Below are 8,920 nucleotides of genomic sequence, written 5' to 3'. Positions count from 1 at the left end.
AGAGAGAGAGAGAGGAGAGAAAGAGGGAGAGAGAGGAGAATGAGAGAGAGAAAGATGCACGAGAGAGAGAGAGAGGGGGAACGAGGAAAAGGGCTGGAGGGCCCGCTACGGGCTGGGAGAGAGAAAGGAGAGCCCGCTATAGGCCGGGGAGAAAGAGAGGGCAAGAGACGTGAACTGAAAGGGAGGTACAAAGCGAGGAAAGCAGAGGGATAGAGAGAAAGAGAGAAAAAGGAAGAGTAAGGATGAGGGTGAGGGAGTGAAATGAAGACAGGAGAGAGAGAGAGGGAGAGAGAGAGAGAGAGAGAGAGAGAGAGAGAGAGAGAGAGAGAGAGAGAGAGAGAGAGAGAGAGAGAGAGAGAGAGAGAGAGAGAGAGAGAGAGAGAGAGAGAGAGAGAGAGAGAGAGAGAGAGAGAGAGAGAGAGAGAGGGGGGGGGGGGGTACTGAGGTAGGGAGAACGGTCAGAAGAGAAAGGTCGAGCCGTGGACCGAGGAAACGAAGAGGTGGGTGGGAAAGCTACAGCATGCTTCGAGATGGTGCAAAGATCGTAAGAAAATCAACAGATGGATACAGATCCATACGTGGCATGAAACGCAGAAAGATCAGGAAAAGAATTACAAGACAAGCTACGGCAGAACCAAATGCACCAAGATAACCGAAGCAGAATCAGAGGCGGAGAAGGAAGGAAGAGTTGGCTGAACACGAGCCAGACCGTAAGATGTCAAGAGCAAAGATACGGTAGGTGCGATGCGTGAGTGAGAAAGGTGAATGAGTTTGATCATGCATGATGTTTGGGGAAAGGAAATGGATTGATAAGGATTGATCAGGAGGGGCAAAAAGAGATAGAGAGAGGGGGAGTGAGAGTGAGAGGAAAGGGTGAAAAGGGCCAAAGAGAGGCGGAGAGAGTAGAGGGGGAGAAGAAGAAAGAGGGAGGGGAAGGGAGAATGGAAATTGAGACCAAATTTGAATTGAGTTGTGAGGTAAGCAAAGAGGAGCGGAGAGGTAACAAAAATCTGAAAGTCTTCAGACGAGACAGGAATCGTCTACGGCGACATCACGGTCAGAGGAGCGTGGAGGTGGATAGGAAAGGATGGATTCGAAACAAACCCAATGGAGACGGAAGAGCTAAGATTCATTTATAACTAGGTCCTTAAGAACGGCGAGGGCGGCGAGATTCTTGTTCGAGGCGAGGATGTTGAGCGTCGAAGCAATTGGAAGGGGCCAGGGGGAGAACCACTAACGGGACAAGGAACGGTAATGACGTCAGAGATTTGACCCCTTTTGACGGAGAGCACATAGCGAGTCATTTCTGTTTTTCAGGTCACTGTAGCATGTTTTCCGTATCGGATGTGGGAGGTACTAAGAATTTGAATGGATAATCTTTAGCTCAGTTCGTTTAGTGTGTAGACCCTTAGTATCCTCAGCTAGCTTATGGTGCACGGAAATCAGCTGGCACAAAGACATGCCATTGTGCAAGCAAATTAATGAGACTGCAAAGACCACAAAAAGACCGCAACCTTGATCACGGCGTACCACGGCGAGCGTTGACTTAGATAGCGAATAACGTTTTCTTAAACTGGTCTGGCAAGTTGGGCAAATTTGTTCCGAGAAGGATGTGCAATTTGGACCAAGAGATTTTGCTGGCGCGATGAGATTAATGGTGCAGGTAAATGGCTCTTGACTTTGAACAATATTTGGACAGCAAAAACGTCAACACGCGAAGAGCGTGCGGAGTTTCTGAAGGTACCGTCATGCCCCTCATGCTAACTGAATAACAGACAAGAATGCACCAGGGTGTCCGGAATAGCATGAGCCAGTTAGAGAAGATATTTTTGCCTGGGGCTGAGCGAGCATGAACTCAAAATAGACGCTAAAATATACGCAAATTCCGTTCCTTTGAAATGACTCATGCAACGCATAATAACGCATCAGGCATAAAGCATTTAGCTCAAGCAATCCCCCATCACCCATATAGCGAAATTATTCCCATCCTCCCTTCCTGTTGGGCACAAATCCTGCTATTTGGAATGTTGGAATATTACTACCGGTAATGAACGAACAGTGACACCACCATATTTACGCAGCGCGTCCTGTACCCCTGTACGCTGTACCCCATTGCTGTACCCTCCCCCCCCCCCAACGCTGTACCCCATTGCTAAAGCGTGTACAGTCTATCCGTATTTACCAACCAGGAAAGGCGGACATGGGACATACCGGTTTCCTATCAATCTTCTCCCCAAAGGTTTAAAAGTCGACCGGGTGGGTACCGGACGCGCTTCGAAAGTGATGTGAGTTATAACGCATTTTTCTTGGTTGCGGCCCGTTTCTCTCGCTTTCGCGTTGCAAAGCAGGCGTTCGAAAGTCAAACCTGCGACAGGTAAAGTGGTCGTGTCCGTGACCGATTTTACATTTTATGTGACAAGCGACGCCGTGTTTCCAACGCGGCGTCATGTTTCCAAAGGAGATGAACAATGCGGAATGAACAGCGTTAGGCCGTACCAATAAACGTCTTACAGATTATATTCACGGATCTAGAATAGCGACGGCCAACGTTGAGGACTTCTCCTTTAATTTATGAACGTTCCCCTTATCTAGGCATTGTCAGCATGTGCCACGGACCACATGGAGCTCCGAAACTTGGCGATCCGATTGACGACCTTGGCGATCGACGGTGATTCTCGCAATTTGTTCTGTTTGGTGACCCCAGGAATTTCACCATGTCTCGAGACGTGCGCATCGCGCTGACACGTGCCGGTTCGTTCCGCCACGTGTCGGTCAGCTGACCGCATGACGCTCTGACCCCTCTCCACTCCCCTCCCCTTTCCCCGCCCACGAGGCCTCGCCGCAATCAATACCGCTAATAAATCATCCGGTCGTGGCAGCTTCAGGCGTCTGCTCACAGATGGCAGCACCGACCACCGCGCGCAGCAGTTATTAGGCCGTGTTTTAGCCAGGCATTCAGCAGGCGCTCGTGGGGCGCCGGAAAGCCATTCATTTTACGTGTTGTGTTCAAAAGCGCCGCAGAAGCGTGTTGAAGTTTGTCTCGTTTGCACAAGCCAAAAGATCGCTCAGAGTATTTTGAAAGCGACAGAAAGCCATCAGTTGCGGGGCAATGGCTTTAGCAACGACGCAAACCACACCTCCAGTGGTAGCACAAAAGCAAACAGACGGCAGCAAAAGTTAGCTTAAAGGTCCTTTCGGGTTAGCAGGGTCAAGGTCATTTCAGGTCACAGGGCTGCTGTTTGGGGCGTATGGAGGCTGCTGAGGTTGCAAGGCGAGGTGGGGGGGGGGGAAGTCAAGGTCACAGCGATGGTCCAGCAAAGCGAGCCGGACCTGCCGGCGGGACAGGCGACAAGAAGAAACACGCTCCTTCCGACTGCAGAGACAGGCGGGTGGCGAACGCACACTGCTGGAGGCAAGGAGAGCAGGAAGCGGTAACCAGAGAGGCAAACTGGGGGGCAGAGCCAGAAGGCAGAGGGCGAGAGTAACGGGTAAGAGAGAGAGAGAGAGACAGAGAGAAAGAGAGAGCGCGCGCGGCGCCCGTTCGCAGCCCCAGGGCATGGTTGTCATGGCACCCTCGACCTGGTCCTGTAACAGAGCACCAGAGCGGCGGCAGCACCAACGCACCACGGCACCAGCCCAGCGGCACCACAGCGGCGGCCGGGCCGCACCAAGCCCCCCCCCACACACACACCCCTCCCCGCAGATGACGTCACGTGCCGGGGAAGCGAGAATACCTCCCCATTCTCTACCCGAGCTGGGTTTTAGTCCCAGCTGATGGGGAATTAGGCGGCAAGCCCGCGACGTTGCCTCGGTGACACGACGCTCGTGGATACGTCAGTGCAGCGACGATGTCATTCTCAAGGTCACACAAACGAAGTGGCGGCGCGTGCGGGGGCGAGTCCGTCTGACACGACAGGAAGATTCGAGCCACTCGCACAAGACGGTGTTGGAGGTGAGGTAGCTGAACGCGCTGCCGTCCTCAGACTGGCTCAGGGGACCACGCAGCCAGCCTCCGACTGGTGGGAGGGGCGAACACAGCCAACACGCCCAACAAAACACAGCATGCAGCGCTGGTGGTCGTGTGGGACGCGTGCAGCCCGTGACGCAGGGATGTTGTCGCGTCGCGGACTTGCAATCTACAAGTCAAGTGTGCAGTGAGTCGTCTATTGATCGCCGGTCTGTAGCGTGAATCTTCTCGCTACGGTAACAATTGATACGCCCGTGATGGTAGCAGTGACGTGTCTTTCATAGTCTCTTCTCGCTGCTGTTGCAGCTGCGCGACATCGCGATAGCGCGCGGTAGGTGTTTTCGAGGTGTGTGCTGTAACCGTTGTTCAGTGTACGGGCGATAGCGTGCGTTAGGCGTTTTCGAGGTGTATGCTGGAACCGTTGAAGCCGGTAAACTGAGTATTATGTTTTCTGTGAGCATGTGTGCGTTGGTGTTTGCATAAAAGTCTGCGTATGCATGTGTCGTTTGCATGCATTTTTTTAAGTGCTCTGGTATACTGAGCGTCACTTAAGGCATTTGTTTTTTTTCTTTCTGTTGGCCTCGACACGACTTCCAGAAAAGCCTTTTTTACTCCGGAGTGTTTTCATGCATGATACGATACAACACATAACATGCCTTAACAGGAGAACGGCACAACCCAACACATCCCTGCCATGTCCATGTCCCGGTTATCTGCAGTGAGAACGCGGGCCAGGGCAAGCAAAGTTCTCAGCGCTGTATGTCGGTGCAACCAACACGAATGTAAACGACTTCACCAGTTACAATGCACCGTAGATCATTGCGTTCGCGTTTTAAAATTCTAACCTTCAAAGATATATTGAACATCGTTGCCCCCTGAAATCACCACGTCACGACCGGATAGTCACGGTGACTATCCAGTCACGACCGGATAGTCACCCGCCTCAGTTCCCAAATCAATGAAAACATGCGGGGGTCATAAACCAGGGGGCAGCAGCTGCGCCGCAGCCCCGAACACCGAAGAGAGCGTTCTCTTGCAAGCACGAGCGGTCGTGAATCGCGGACTAGTTCTCAGGATTGAGACGTAGGAGCCTTCCTTTCGAGAACGCTCTCGTACCCGGTGACCCGTCACAGATCTCTCCCCGGCTTAAGCTCAGCACGGCTGCGGAGGGCTGGGGCGATTTTGGGTGGATATTTGGGCGATTTCGTTGCACGCGGCCAACGAACGGGTCACTTGAGACAGACATGACGCATTAGCGCGCAGCGGCGCGGAGAGCTGTTGCTAGGGCTGTTCTCGGTCGCAAAATATCTCCAGGAAGGCCGCGTCCAAGATGAGCCAGTTCTGATGTAACTGCGGCCGCGCGCAATGGCTTTGGTCACGTCAGCTGGTGCAGTCCGTCGCCATCAATGGCTTTGGTCACGTCAGCTGGTGCAGTCCGTCGCCATCAATGGCTTTGGTCACGTCAGCTGGTGCAGTCCGTCGTCATCAACCAACAGCTCAGCATCAAAGTGTCAGCTGAGCTCCGGCGGCAGCTGCATTTCGACACAGCAGGTATGATCCCGGCGGAGGTTCTCACGGGTATTTTTATATTTAATTTAGTCCGGCATCTCGCTCATGTCTGAACACTAATGGATGCTGGCGATCAGCACGGTTTGCTTGAGGAGGAGGGGAAATGAAACGGAGTTTCGATGTGATATCTTCATGATTTTGCAGTGAGTAACATCAATGGCAAACCGACCCCGAACAGATAGCGGCTTTGGATCACACTCACTCACGCCCTCTCTGTCTCTCTTACTCATTCACTCTCTCTAAACAAATAGGTTCACGCTTCTTCAATTACCATTACAGGCATCAATTGTCAAATCGAGAATGCGTAACATTAACCACCACATGAATGAAAACTGACGACTTTTTTGAACACATCCCATGCGCTACAATTATCCCGTTTTTGTCCCGCGAGTCGTTAGTTCCATTTCAACTTCAGAAAAGCTCGCTTCCACGTTCGTGGTCTCGCGCCACCACCACGCACGGTCCCCTGAGGCCAAACGCGAGCTCTGCATCGGCTTTGGCCGAGCCGCCCGCGGAGCCCCAGCCCCCAGACAGACATACTGCGGCCTCGCTGCCAGCCCAAACACCGCTATCGGCACCATATTGACGTCCGATAAGGCGCAACGTATGACCCCTTTGATGAGGAGGTGTGATTAGCCCCCCCCCCCCTCCCCTCCCCCTCCCCCTCCGCGCGGAGGCTGCTTAAACCCACGGCGTGCTGACGGGCAAAGCGATAGGTTGGCAGGCCAGGGAATGTAGAATAGATGCAAGCCCGGAGTGTAGAATAGATGCAAGCCCGGAGTGTAGAATAGATGCAAGCCCGAAGTGTAGAATAGATGCAAGCCCGGAGTGTAGAATAGATGTAAGCCCAGGGTGTAGAATAGGTGTAAGCCCAGAGTGTAGAACAGCTGTAAGCCCGGAGTAAAGAATAGATGTAAACCCGGGAGTGTAGAATAGTCGTAAGCCCGGTGTAAGGAATAGACATAAACCCGGAAGTGTAGAATGGCTGTAAGCCCGGAGTAAAGAATAGATGTAAACCCGGGAGTGTAGAAGAGTCGTAAGCCCGGAGTAAAGAATAGGCATAAGCCCGGAAGTGTAGAATAGCTGTAAGCCCGGAGTAAAGAATAGATGTAAACCCGGGAGTGTAGAATAGTCGTAAGCCCGGAGTAAAGAATAGACATAAACCCGGAAGTGTAGAATAGCTGTAAGCCCGGAGTAAAGAATAGATGTAAACCCGGGAGTGTAGAATAGTCGTAAGCCCGGAGTAAAGAATAGACATAAACCCGGAAGTGTAGAATAGCTGTAAGCCCGGAGTAAAGAATAGATGTAAGCCCGAAAAGTAGAAGATGTGCGAAGAATGTGAGCATGTGAAAATGCACTGCTTTGCACTGACTTCGCATGACAGGATATGACTGAATTTCAAGGAACCATGCCGAGCAAGACTGGGCTTAATTTCTCAGATGTAACTAGTTGAATTAGGCTAGCATTGATCGAGATATGCTTGAGCCCAACTGGGTGTGAGGGCGACATCACACTGAACTGGACCAAGCCAGATTGGACCCCTGCAGCGGGCTTGACCAGCGGATATGTGATATTTGACCTGGTGTGACCTCGACCTTGACCCAACTTAAGGAGACGAGCAAGATCGTGCAGGACCTGACTGTGTGCTGAGGGCTCCTTTGTCCTTCCTGTTCACAGGTTTTATTCCCGGCTCCAAGCACCATGACGAGCAAGCACCCCGACGCATTTAGCTATTCTACCCGTCTACCACAACGGTCATGAAAGTAAGCTTTTTACGACCTAGCCCTGAAACTGTAAATGCAATAAAACGCCGGGGAACACAGCAGGCTTCCACTCACAAGTGCATTACAGTTTAAAATATCGCTCGTATTTTATTTCATCATTATTTGTGGGACGTAAAGAGACTCCGCCAAACGCGGCCCGCGAAACAGACGTCCACCGTCGGTGAGAATTATGCAGAGCTGCGCGTCGCAGGCAGTGCAGCCGCCACCTGGCCAGATGGTACACAGCTGAGAGCGCTCGGCATGTGCCACCGCACTGAGCCTGTTCTAACGCTGCCACAGCGAAGAGCCTGTTCACAGCACACCAGACGCGCGCGGTGCCCCAGCGGCGGCGACAGGCTTGAAGCACGCATGACAAAACACGAAGAACCAGGTCCGAAGCAAGGTATCGTCGTACCAGGAGCGTAGAACCTCTACCGTAGAGTCTCTGCCTCTACCGGGACCGCGGAACCTCTATCTGTTGCGAGCGAAGCCGTGAGAAGGCCGGGTGAAGAGGCTGTCCGAACCGCGGCGCGGCCTGGCGGTGACTCTCTGGACAACCTGACGCGGCACGGTCGTCCTGCCTGAGCGGCCTGACAGGCACGCTCTGGATATCCTGACAACTTTGCAAACTCCGACGCCGGTCCGACGCAGTTCTCCGCAGCGAGCGGCACGGACTTTCGAAGGGCGTGCCATATATAGCCTCAGAAACAGCGCCCCGGCGCTATCCCATGGCCAAATTCGATGGGGTCAGTCGGGTGACATTTCGAAGTGCGTGTACCTCCAAACAACGCCTGTTGAACTTCGTGTCTTTGTGTTTATCCCAAGCCGCAGATAATTAGTATGAATTATTTCATCAGCGATTTATGGACTTTTCTTTTTAATCACCGATGTCAAGTATGATATGATTAGCAAACACGACCCGAGTGCGGTACAGCTTTGTTATTGTCTTGCCGCCGCCCCCCCCCCCCCCCCCCCCCTCCTGTACGTCCTAGCCTCCCAAGCATGAAACTCAAACATCCAAAATAGTCAACAAAAAGGATTACGTACAGCATCCATATTTGAAGGTGTGGCGACCTTCCAAACACGCCGTAACGAATTTCGCGAGGACCTGGCACCCATTGCCTAACAAGGCCAGAGCCGCGTGTCGACAGAGAAACAACAGATCTGGATCAAAGCGGTCCGCTCGTCAAGTCCCCAACAAAGTCACTCACTCACGGCTGCAGCAGCACCTGGAACTGTCACTGCTAGTGGCTTGGGCCTTCTTAAATTTTTTACTCCAAAGCCACATCGAGATAGCGCATTGTGCATTCAAAGACTGCTGTCACCATGTGGACCATACATAAACACATTTGGACAGAATCGGTAGGCTCTGGTATGCGGCCGTTGGAAACAATAATATTTGGTACAAAAATATGATGTTTACGCCCACATATGTACATAAGCTCATGCATTTAACTGCACACATATATGTATATATTCATATACATATATTAATATATATATATATATATATATATATATATATATATATATATGTACATTCACATGTGTAACATTTGTACAACTGAATGCAACAATTTTCGAAAGACGACCGAAAAATACAAGTATCTCTGTCAATGCT

The sequence above is a fragment of the Pollicipes pollicipes genome, unplaced genomic scaffold, assembly GCF_011947565.3.
Source record: "Pollicipes pollicipes isolate AB1234 unplaced genomic scaffold, Ppol_2.1 Scaffold_6052;HRSCAF=7182_pilon_pilon_pilon, whole genome shotgun sequence".
Lineage (NCBI taxonomy): Eukaryota > Metazoa > Arthropoda > Thecostraca > Pollicipedomorpha > Pollicipedidae > Pollicipes > Pollicipes pollicipes.
Note: the sequence above shows the minus strand (reverse complement) of the source record.